Source organism: Eubalaena glacialis, chromosome 9, assembly GCF_028564815.1.
Source record: "Eubalaena glacialis isolate mEubGla1 chromosome 9, mEubGla1.1.hap2.+ XY, whole genome shotgun sequence".
NCBI classification, from domain to species: Eukaryota; Metazoa; Chordata; class Mammalia; order Artiodactyla; family Balaenidae; genus Eubalaena; species Eubalaena glacialis.
Window position 1 is genome coordinate 27,519,229 of NC_083724.1, and position 12,448 is coordinate 27,531,676.

The following is a 12,448-nucleotide window of genomic DNA, read 5'->3' on the forward strand; positions in this document are numbered from 1 at the left end:
TGTGGCAGATACTAGAGAAGCCAGCAACCATTCCATTGATAAGAATCATCAAGTCTACTAGGAGGATAATTTCTAGTACCTCTCAGTATAGATTATCTATTACCAAACACCTGAATGCCTGTTTCTCAACCTTCTGACGTTTTACAGAGGCCACTTAAGAACAGCCACACATGGTATCCAACCTAATCCCTCTGGAGATCAAAGATACTCAATGTTTAATGTCACAGACATGCCAAAACTTAAAAGAGACTTTCAAGTTTGCTATCTCCCATGTTTTCCAGATTTAAAACAAAAAAGCTTCCTTGTTTTAGTTCACAAAAGTGCTTAATGTCATGAGAGTTTGAAAATTTGAAATAACAAAAAATGTTCTAGTATTTCTTCTCAGCTAGAAATTGGATCAGGGTTTTACTACCAACCCTGGTCTTCTTGCTTAGACACAAGGATGAAGAAACTGTGGCTGTGTATTGCAGTTGGTTCTCCAGGCAGTCAATTTTAAGGCCATAATGGATGGATACTGATTGATGCTCTTTTTTCAAAATCGTTTGAAAATCCTGACACTGCACTGTCTACCTGTGAACTCAAAATGCTTTTCAATGAACCTCAATTAACTGTAAAAGTAGTTTGTCTCTGCTTTGTACTATACTGATTGGTGAATTCATAATTCCAAAGCAGACATTTTGAGACTGTTGCACATTCCCTAATCCAAATGTTCTTTTTTTTTTTTTTTTAAATGACAATTGTTCACAGTTATGCACCAGACAGTGTGTAGAGTGTAGGGGATTTAAGATAAAGAAGACTGCAATAGCCCTTGTTTCCACACTGGTCCCTATTGACTAGTCTCCATACAGAAGCCAAAATGAATGTTTGAATGAAAAAATATAATCACATGTCCCCCTGATCAAACTCTCCAATGGTTTTGCATCAATCATGGTCAGAATGGCCCTACTTGAATTGGCCCCTGCCTACCTCTGTGTCCTCACTCCTGGCATTCTCATTCATTCCATTCCCATCACACTGACTTTCTACATGCTTAATAAACCCATTGAGCTCCTCTAGTCTAGACATTTGCACTACTGTTTTCTCTATCTGGAAATCTTTTACCCACATTTCCAAATGTCTTGCTTTCTCATTTCATACATTTGAGCTCAACATTATCTACTTATAGAGAATTTTCCTGCAAGCGTTTCAAATTAACAGCATCACAACCATGCCTTTCTAGCTTTTATCCTTCTTTACTTTTCTTCACAGCACTAGTAACTACCCAAAGGTACTGATTTATTTATTGTCAGTCTCAACCCCTGTATAATGTAAACTTCATGTGAGCATAGATTTATTTGACTTGTCCACAGTTGTAGCCCCAATGCCCCATGCCATAAATGCTCAGTAAATATTTTTGAATGAGTGAATAAAATGAGAGTCTGAACCTTGTCCTTGAGGGAGCTTCTGGTGTATATATACACATACATAGATAACTATTTCTTTAAAAAAATTACAACTGTCTGGTGGATAATATTATCTGTCTTCAAAAAGTGAGGAAACAGACTCAGCAAGGCTAAGTAAATTTGCCCAGGGTCATCCAGCTAATAAAGTGATAAAACTCAGATTTAAACCCATAACTGTTTCACTCATAGTGAATTCACTAATTTTTTCTGAATAAGAGATTAATCTTTCAAGTAAGATCATGTAAAATTTGCTTATCTCACATAGCCTTCCTATTTATTTCCTTGTCGCACAATTTTTAGCAGTTGCTCATGTATACACATTATATCATATACCAGAAGCAATCTTATACACAGAAAACATAAACATCATGTCTAGGGAAACATATCAGAAGTCTCCCTAGTAAAAACCTGAAATAGTGAGAAATTGCAAGTAGCCTGAAGGTGCGTAATATCAGAGAACTGGTGTAGTCAATACTGATATGTGCATTATAGTGGCATATCATGTAGCCCCTGAAAGTTATATTTAAAAATTTTTCAATAATATAGAAAAATGTTCCTGACACATACTTTGGTGGTAAGTGTATATTATAAAATTAAATACAAGATTTGTACTTCTGGCTATGAAGGAGTAGCTTGTATCAGACTAACCCTCCCATGATGAACAACTATAAAAGCTATATAACATACGAAAAGCAGCTGTTTGAAGGAGAGCAACAAAAGCACCCAGGACTTGAGAGACCAAGATTCCAAAGAGAAAGGAAAAGAATTGAGGTAAACTATATGTACTACATGTCACTACTTTTCCCCCTTGGACCATTTGCCAATTTGCAGTGAGGACATAGCATTAAAAAAGAAACTGGAAGAGTAGGTATTATGGCAGTATTAATTAGTTAGAGAAATAAAACTGAAGTTCGAGCCTACCAATGCAGCCAGCAGTTGATGGGACAAGATTCTAGTGGAAAGAGAAAACTGAACACAACATTCTGAGCACAATTTCTTCTAGAGGTATTTGCCAATGCCAAAGTAGTGTATACACGTTTAAAACAGCTTCTAAGGAGCTAGAAAGCTAAGTGGAGATTTTATGAGTCTCATGAGTCTGGTGAAATAAAAATTAACTTCAAGGAGAAGGGGTTTTGGTAGACCAGCCACATCCTCAAATCATCGTATTCCCTGATTGGACTGAGATAACCTGTCAATGGTCAAAGAAGAAAAATAATTTCTGGAGGAAAATAAAATCATCCAATGCCTCCTTAATATTTCAAATAAAATGTCTAACATTCAATCCAAAATTTTGAGGTGGGCCAGGAAACAGGATCAAATGACTCAAAGAAAAAAATAGACAATAGTAAGAAATTTACAGGCTATCTAGCTATAGATTAGATTTATAGCTGACTTTTCAGTAGAAATGATGGAAGGCAGAAGGCAATGGAACAAAATTTTTAATAGACTGAAAAATAACTTCCTAAAATTTTATGTCCAATAAAAATATCTCTCAAAAATTAAGGTGAAATGAAGATGGTTTCAGATGAAAATATTGGAAGAATTCATCGCCAGCCAAACTGTACTAAAAGAAATACTAAAAAGAGTTTCTCAGGAAAAAGAAATGTCATTCCAGATAGAAGCAGGTAACTCAGGAAAAATGAAAATAAACGTACATATATAAGTATAGTACAAGGATCAGGATGGAATAAATGGAGCTAAAATTTTGTACAATCTTTCCATTGTTCAGGAAGTTACAAAAGTTAATCAATGATGCATATTGAAATCTGGAGTTAACCAGTAAAAATGAATAAAAGAAAGTATATATGCAAAAAGAAGAGAAATAAAATAAGTTTTAAAATAATTAGTACATAGGAAATTTTTTTTTAAGAAATTTATTTGTCTTTATTTATTTATTTTTGGCTGCATTGGGTCTTTGTTGCTACGCGCGGGCTTTCTCTAGTTGCGGCGAGCGGGGGCCACTCTTCGTTGCGGTGCACAGGCTTCTCATTGCAGTGGCTTCTCTTGTTGTGGAGCATGGGCTCTAGGTGCGTGGGCTTCAGTAGTTGTGGTTCGTGGGCTCTAGGTGTGCGGGCTTCAGTAGTTGTGGTTCGTGGGCTCTAGAGCGCAGGCTCAGTAGTTGTGGCACACAGGCTTAAGTTGCTCCGTGGCATGTGGGATCTTCCAGGACCAGGGCTCAAACCCGAGTCCCCTGCATTGGCAGGCGGATTCTTAACCACTGCACCACTGGGGAAGCCCCATAAGAAATTTATTTAAAGGAAACTAAAGGAACACAAACTAAAGGGGACAAATAGAAGATAGTATATTTAAACTCAAATATATCAGTAGTTATGCTACATATAAGTATACTAAATATTACAATTAAACACCAAAATTTGTCTTACTACATAGAGAAAATAAGTCAACTAGATGCAAATTATGAGACAAGCCTTAAATATAAAGACACAGAAATTTAATATACCTATACTAACAGCAAATAAAGTACTTTTGAAAGCAAGAAGTGTTAATAAAGTCGGATATTTCACTAAAAATTTTTGATTCAAATGGAAAATATAACAATTCTAAATTTATATGCATCTAATAACATTAGGTCAAAAGATACAAAGTGATAACTAACATACTTCTTAGTAACTGATAGAAAAAAAATAGAAAAACAGAGAAGGAAAAAACTCTAGGTCCACATGGCTTTCTACACGAATTTTTCTAATCCATTAAGTAAAAATAACACAAAATTATAAAGTCTTCCAGAGAACAGAAAAAGAAAAACTTATTAAGTCAGTATATTCTTGATACCAAAACCTGACAAGTACATTACAATAAAATAAAATTATTGGCCATTTTCTCCCATGAGCATAATTGCAAAAACCTTAACTAAAATATTTGTAAATCAAATTCAGTGATGTATATAAAAAAGTAATACATCACGACCAAACTGAGTTCATTTCAGGAATTAAAGATTGGTTTAACCTTAAAAAAAATCAGAGTAATTAACCTCATTAGCTGCATAAATAAGGAAAAAAATTTCAACTAAAAAGATAAGAAGCATTTGATAAAATTCAATACAATTTCATGATAAGCAATGGATTTGTATCCATAAATATCAAGAAATCAATAAGAAAAAGAGAGACAGTCCAATTTTCTAAATGACTCAAAATTTGAAATGGGTACTCCACAAAAGGAGATATCCAAATGGTCAATAATTATAGCATAAATCACTCCACACAATTAGTGTTGTGAATTGAATTGTGTCCCTCGGAAAGATATGCTGAAGTCTTAAACCCTGGAACCTGTGAATGTGATCTTATTTGAAAATACGGTGTTAGTGAAATAGAGCTTTATTCCTCAAAGTTTACTCTGTTGAGATAGGCTGGATATTGCACCAGGGCTCTGTCAAGAACCTGCCACTCAGAAGTAGCCAGATCTCTGCTTCTTTTATCTGATAGTAATTTGTCCATGCTGCCCTGACTTTTAAAAAGGTCTCTCACCCAGAGGGAATACTACTAGGACTTTCCCAATACCCTTGAGATGAGATGTCTATCCCCTTACTATCAACAGTTATATACAGAAAAGGCACAGGCTTTGGAGTGAGTCTTATCTGAGTTTAACTATGAGATTGACCACTCGGCAGCTATGCAAGCCTGGGCTTCCTCCAAGCCCCTCTTGACCTTCTGTCCATTCAGTTCAACTTAATTTAATCCATCAAACATTAACTGAGGATCTTGAGGGCATTAAAAAAAATTGCGCTTAATCCTGTAGATAAAAAGTATGAAAAAATAGTCTCAATCCTCAAGGTGCTGTAAAATGGAAATACCACACTCTTCTCACAGTTATTTTTTTGTTTTGAGAATTAATGTGATACTATTTAAATGAGTATAGTGCAATTTGTCCATATGTTAAGTGTCAGTGTTATTTCCCTTTTCCTATCTCTTCTACACTGCCAATCTTTTCTTGGCTGTGTGCTTTGAACCAGTTATCTTACCTCACTGCAATTCTGTTTCTCCACTTACAAAATGGGGAAAACAATAAGACTTTTTTACTGTATCCATTAGAATGTATAACTTACACTGGCAGTAACAACTTCAAAACTTAAATAGAGTTGTTCCAGTTATCTATTGCCTTGTGATGAACCCGCCCACCCCCATCAAAAAACAAAACAAAACAAAGTAAAAAAAAACATAGTGGCTTAAAACAACTACATTTATTTTGCCCACAAACCTGTACTTGGGGCAGAGCTTGGTGGAAACAACTTATCTCTGCTCCAGCCAGCATCCAGTGGGGACTGGATCATATGAAGGTTCATACACTCATGTGTCTGGTGGTTCAGGCTGGCTGTTGGTTGGGACCTCAGCTGGGAATGTGGCTGTTTCATGCGTCTGCTTAGTTTCCTCACAGCATGGATCTGTATTCCATGGGCAAGTATCTCAAGAGGAACAGACAAAAGCTGTACTGCAATTTATGACTTAGAAGTTGTATAGTGTCACTTCTGCCATGTTCTCAGGCTGACCCAGGTTGAGGGGAACATAGACTCTACTTGTCAGTGGAAGAGTGTCAATGTCACAATGTAAGAAGAGCATGGGTAATGGAATATTTGATGTCGCCATCTATAGAACAATCTGCCTCAGGTTTGAAACAACAAAAGTTGAATTTTTACTTTCACTATATTGCCACTGAAAGTCAGCATGGGAACCCTAGTCACCTTAGTCACTGGGGGATCCAGACTGATGGAGATTCCATTTTGATGTATGTTACCACAATTGGTGAGACAGGAAAAAAGAATGTAGTTTGTCTCATAAAGCTTCTATCCCAAAGTGATACTTGTCAATTCATCTCACAGTATATTGACAGAAAAGTCACAAGGCTGAGCCTCAACTTCAAAGAGGATAAGGAAGGGCAATTCTACCACATGCCTGGAAGGAAAGAACTGGATTATTTACAAACAGTCCTAATGACTAACCTACCCACCGCATAGGGTTGCTATGAGGAGTGAGTGGGATAAAGAACATGAGGTGCTTAGTACAATATTAAATTATTGAACATGTTCAACAAATCATAGCTATAATACTTATAAATATGTAGTTTGTGTAATGGCATGGCATTTTTCTAGCCTTTTCCAACATCGTGGATGAGCCCTTGAGGTTCCTACTATTCTTCCCTGGGAGTCTGTAGTCAGGGGCTTAGAATGTAGGATCGTTAGCTTTCTCAAGGATGGGTACGACTTAAAAAGCTTTGTTATCTCACTGAGACTCAGAAAATGTACACTGGAGATTGATTCTTGGCATGGGGATCTGGAGAAAATAGGCCATGCACAGCTTTTATAGGGACCCAGAATTTAAACTTTTATCTTTCATTACTGACACTGACTTAGCACTATCACAGGGAGACAGTTGGGTACCAGGCATTAGCTATTTAAACACAACAACTTGACAGACTTACAGGAAGCCGACTTAGCCTTGGGAGAGACAGTGTGAAATTTCAAAAGATGCCCACATGCAAAGAATGATGTTCCTGTGAATATGTCTCTCCAGAGTTGTCATTTTTTCTTCTCACAGAGTGGTGTTTCTGAATTAGTGACCTCTTTTCCCAATCTGTCCTTTGCCCAACTTTGATGCCTTGTGACCTTTTGAAAATGTTTGAGGGTAGGCAAGCATGTCTTCAAAATCAGTTTCCACCATTAACTACTGTTGTGATCTTTGAGCAAGTTACCTGAAGTGTGTGAGTCTAACTTCTCATCTGCCCAAATGGAGATGAAAAGATCTAATTTATGGTAGTTTGGGAAGACTTTAAAGATAATACATATAAATCTTGTGGCTTGATTTCCTATCCTGGAGTGGACGCTGAAATGTTACCTCCTTGCTGTGGCCAGCTTCCCAGGTTTGCTTAGAAGAATTTAAATAATCATGCCCCTTCCACTTCTCCCTCCTCTCTTCTCTTATTTTTCTCATTACGTTCATTGCTAATGTCCCTCCTGGTTTATGAGTCCTAAGAAGAGGATGGATTGGGACCTAGGCTTGGTTTATCTCACTTTTTCATGTAAAAGAGTCAACTCTTAAGCTAGCTATTATATTAATGAGTATTCCAAATTTTAAACCAACCGTACTTGGAGAAGGCAAATTATTCTCTTTATTCTTAAATTTATTCTTTGTTCTAGAATAATTTACATGAGATGGGAATTGTCATCTTTGAAAGAATCAAAGAATTCATCAAACTTCTTTCATTTGTGGAGATAATTTTGTTCTTTAGTAAAATTTTCAATCTCTACCTTGGTTATTTATTGCTTAATCCACCTTTTTTCTTCTTTAACCAGTTTGGTATTTTCCTCCAAATCCTTCCATTTCACTGATAACCTCGACTTTTATTAGAGTAGAATGTATTCATATATTCTTTTTTTTAAAAAAAAACCAAAATCTCTACCATGGGGATTTTAATAGGATTTTTCTTATTTCTAATATTAATTATTTTGTTTTTCTCTATTTACTGGTTAGATTTTTCAAAGACTTCTCCATTTAAATGTTTTTCAAAAGAATAGGGCTTTGATTTATATATAATTTTAAATATTTCATATAATAAATGTTTTCTGCTTTCATTGTTATTTATTTCCTTCAGTTCACCTTAGTATTAATTCTTTAATTCTTTAATATTTATGAAAAAAAGCATTTAGAACTTTACATTTCTTTTTGAGAATAGCTTTGGCTGTACTTATTAAGTTTTTTTGTTTGGATAATCTCGTTTTAAACACTTTAAAAATAGTTTATGGTTTGTCAGATTTATCTTTGTCCTAATAGTAACTTAGAGCAATGTTACTTAAATTTTCAATCTTGAGGAATATTTAAAATTCATATTTATAAAAGCATTTCTAGTTATTTGTCATCATGGACAGAATATGTGGCCTCTTCAATGTCTGGCTATTGGAATATTCATTTATATACATGTGTTCATAGCCTAGTTAATAATCATATTTTCTAATTATTCCATTAGGCATTCAAAGCAAGTGTATTTTCTCTTGGTAGACACAACCTTGATATATTTATGAACTGTATAACTGACTATATGTACATATGTATAATTAATCTTAATACTTATCCTATTTAAATCATCACTATCTTTTTTTTCCTCCATAATAGATCTGTGACTGGGAGATGGGTTAAAGTATCCTAAAACAATCAAATCACTCCGTTTATCTTCTTTCTTATATAAGATGCTCTAAAAAGCTTGAATTCTATATTGTCTGAAATTATCACTAGCTCTGCTTTTTTTTTTTTTACATTTTCTTTCTATATCTTCACCATCCAATGATTTCATTCTTATTTTCATACCTTTCAAGTTGTCCCTTGACATTGTGTAGGTTTACATTATGAATGTTTGACTTAAATGAGGCAGCTTAACCTACATATGCAGAATGTCATGACTGAAATATATACTCATTCTTCAATCATCTGCATTTGTGCCTTCTGTTTTTATGCTGCTTTGAAGTTTATTTTACATCTTCTATTGTTTGGACTGTGTTTTATTTGTTTTATATTTCCTATTAATTTACTCAACAAACATGAACTTCCTCCTATGTGGCAGACATTCTACCAGACTTCAGGCACAAAAATAAAGAGGAAAAAACATAACTCCAGTCCCTGATGGGGTGAGGCAGCAGTGGGGGACATAGATATAAATAAAAGAATTGCATTAATTAATAGATGCAAATAATTGCATTACAAATCATGATTATACACTGATAAATCCGCCAAAAGAAAGGAATGCAGTTCTATGAGAGGCCATGACAAAGGGAGTTGACTTAGGCCTGAAGGTCTTGGAAAATTCCTTGAGAAATTAAATATGACCTAAAACATGAAGAATAAATAGGAGGTAACTTGTTAAAGGGAGGGTGGTGACCAAGGTGGAAACATTCCATCCAGAGAGAATAGATGAAAAGGACCAGTGATAGAAAGAAGCCATTAAAAATCCTAAAAACAACCCAACAGCAACATTAAAAAAAAATTACACTGTAGCTGGAGCTTAGAGAGCTATCAAGATCTTGGTGTGAGATGAGATTTATAGGAATTTGATCAGCATTCATCAATTCCTGTCTCTTTAAATCTCGAAGTTAGAAATGTAACTAGACATTCTGATTCCTCCACAACCAAGCAGTTTAGATGAGGAATCAAGTGAGAGTTTTTCTTCCTCCTTAACACTTCTCAGTCTTAAAATATAATTTTAGACTTGGCACACCAGACTGTGTTTATTAAATTATTCTTTTGTGTGTCATATATCTTCCATGTCAAAAATTTTAATTGACATTTGCGTTCAGTTTTGAAACAATATTTTCAACAGTCAGTTTAGGTTAAACTCCAAGACTCTATGTTTACCTGCTTTCCTACTTATCATTAGCCTCCTTTTGCCACAAATTCCCCATGCTCAAGCTTTTAACTTTGATTAATCTTCTGGTCATTTAGAATAGGGGTGTGTCTTCCACTTATTCTTTCAAGAAGGGTGTGTGGTGGCATATATTTTCTGAACCTGCTCTTTCGTGGAATGTCTTTGACTTCACAGATGAACAACAATCTGGCTGGTTATAAAATTCTTGGTCCGTAACCAGCTTTCCTCAAACCTCCGTAGGATGATTTCATTGTCGTTGGCATTTAGCATTCCAGAGGAGAGGTCTCAGAATGGCTTGATTATTGCCCCTCCAAAAGTAACTCTTTTGTTCTGTTTTGTTTTGTTTTCAGATTAAATGTTTGTAAAATCATTGTTGGTCTATTCAAATATTTGTCTATTCAAATATTTTCAGGAAATTTTTTGGGTGTGGCTGTCTTTTCATTGATGTGGCCTGGATGTAATCAAGTAAAGTCTAAAAATTTGCATCTACACATTTTGAGGGGTTCTTTCTCTAGATAAATCCCATGAGGCTTTGGAATTAAGAGCATTCACTATAGAGAAAGGCTGGCTGGGTTCAAGTGCCAGCTTTGTACTTCACTAGGTCTATGACTTTGAACAAAATTAAAAGAAAGCCCCAAATTAAAAACTTCTCTCTGTTTCAGTTTCCCTATTTGTAAAATGGGGCTGATATAGTACCTGTCTCAGAGGGTAGTTGTGAGGGTAGACTGGCCCCTAAGTCCAGAATGGTCTCACTATAAGAAAAGAGCAAGAGGCCCAGACACAATGGCAGACAGAGGAGAAGGCCATGTGGAGACAGAGGCAGAGATTGGAGTGATGCAACTACAAGTCATGGAATAGCAAGGATTGTCAGCAACCACCAGAAGCTAGGAAGAAGCAAGGAAAGATCCTCCCCTAGAGCATTCAGAGGGAGCAGGGCCCTGCCAGCACCTTGGTTGTGAACTTCTAGCCTCCATAACTGTGAGATGATAAATTTCCATTGTTTCAGGTTAAAAAAAAAAAAAAGTTAACATTGGTAAAGCATCTAGAAGGGCATTTAGCCCATCCTGAGTGTTTTGCAAGTACCTGCTAGACCACTATCTTTTTTTTCCCTCTCTCTCTGTTTTTAAGCTTCAGAAAGTTTTTCTTTTTCTTTTTGAAAATGTCTATTTATTTTTTATTAGGTATTTTAAGTTGCTGAACTGAAAAGTATAATAATAAAATTTTTGACTAATTTTGTTGCCATAATGAATAATCCCAAAGGTTTAGCTTAACATGGTTATATAAATTCACAAGGTGTCTAAGAATTAAATGAGAATTAAATTAGACAATATATAATATATAAAACATTAAAAATTTCTAGTATTCCAGCACAGGTGTGAATTATTTTTTTCTGTCATCATTGATATCTATTTTGTGCCTGTGTATTAGGTTTCTAAACTTTACTGAGGCATAATTGACAAATAAAAATGTAATATATTTAAAGTATTCAATGGGATGATTTTATATATGTATATATTGTGACAGGATTCCCACCATCAAGTTAATTAACACAACCATAACCTCACATATTTATCTTTTTTTGTGTGAGAACATTTAAGTTCTACTCTCTTAGCTAATTTTAATTATATAATACAGCATTATCAATTATAATCACCACATTATACATTAGATCTTCAGGGCTTATTCATCTTATAACTGAAAGTGTGTACAATTTTACCAACCTCTCCCTATTTCCCCCTGACAGCCACCATTCTATTCTTTAAGAATCTGACTTTTCTTTTTCAGATTCCACATATAGGTGATACCATGCAGTATCTGTCTTTCTCTGTCTGGCTTATTTAATTTGTCATAATGCCCTCCAGGTTCATCTATGTTGTCACAAATAGCAGGATTTTTTTTAAGGCTGAATAATATTCCATGGTATATACATACACTACATTGTCTTTATCTATTCATCGGTTGACGGACATTTTGGTTGTTTCAATATCTTGGCTATTGTGAATATTGCTGCAATTAACATGGAAGTACAGCTATTTCTTTGAAATAATGATTTCATTTCTTTGAGTGTCTATTCAGAAGTGGAATTACTGAATAATATGTTCTATTTTTAATTTCTTGAGGCATCTCCATGCTGGTTTCCACAGTGGTTGTACCAGTTTACACTCCCACTGACAGTGCACAATGGTTCCCTTTTCTCTGCGTCCTCACCAGCATTTGCTATTTCTTATCTTTCTGATAATAGGCATCCTAACAGGTGTTAGGTGATATTGTGGTTTTGATTTGCATTTCCCTGAGAATTGGTGATGTTGAACACCTTATCATGTACCTGTTGGTCATTTGAATATCTTCTTTGGAATATCTATTCAGGTCCTTTGCACATTTTTAATTGGACTTTTTGGGGGGTTGCTATTGAGTTAGTTCAGTTCCTTATACATTTTAGATATTAACCTTATATCAGATACGTGGTTTGTAACTGTCTTCTCCCATTCCATAGATTGCCTTTTCATTTTGTTGATGGTTTCCTTTGTGTGCAGAAGCTTTTTGTTTGATGTAGTCCCATTTGTTTATTTTTGCTTTCATTGCTTTTGCTTTAGGTGTCAAATCCAAAAAAATATTACCAAGGGAATTCCCTGGTGGTCCAG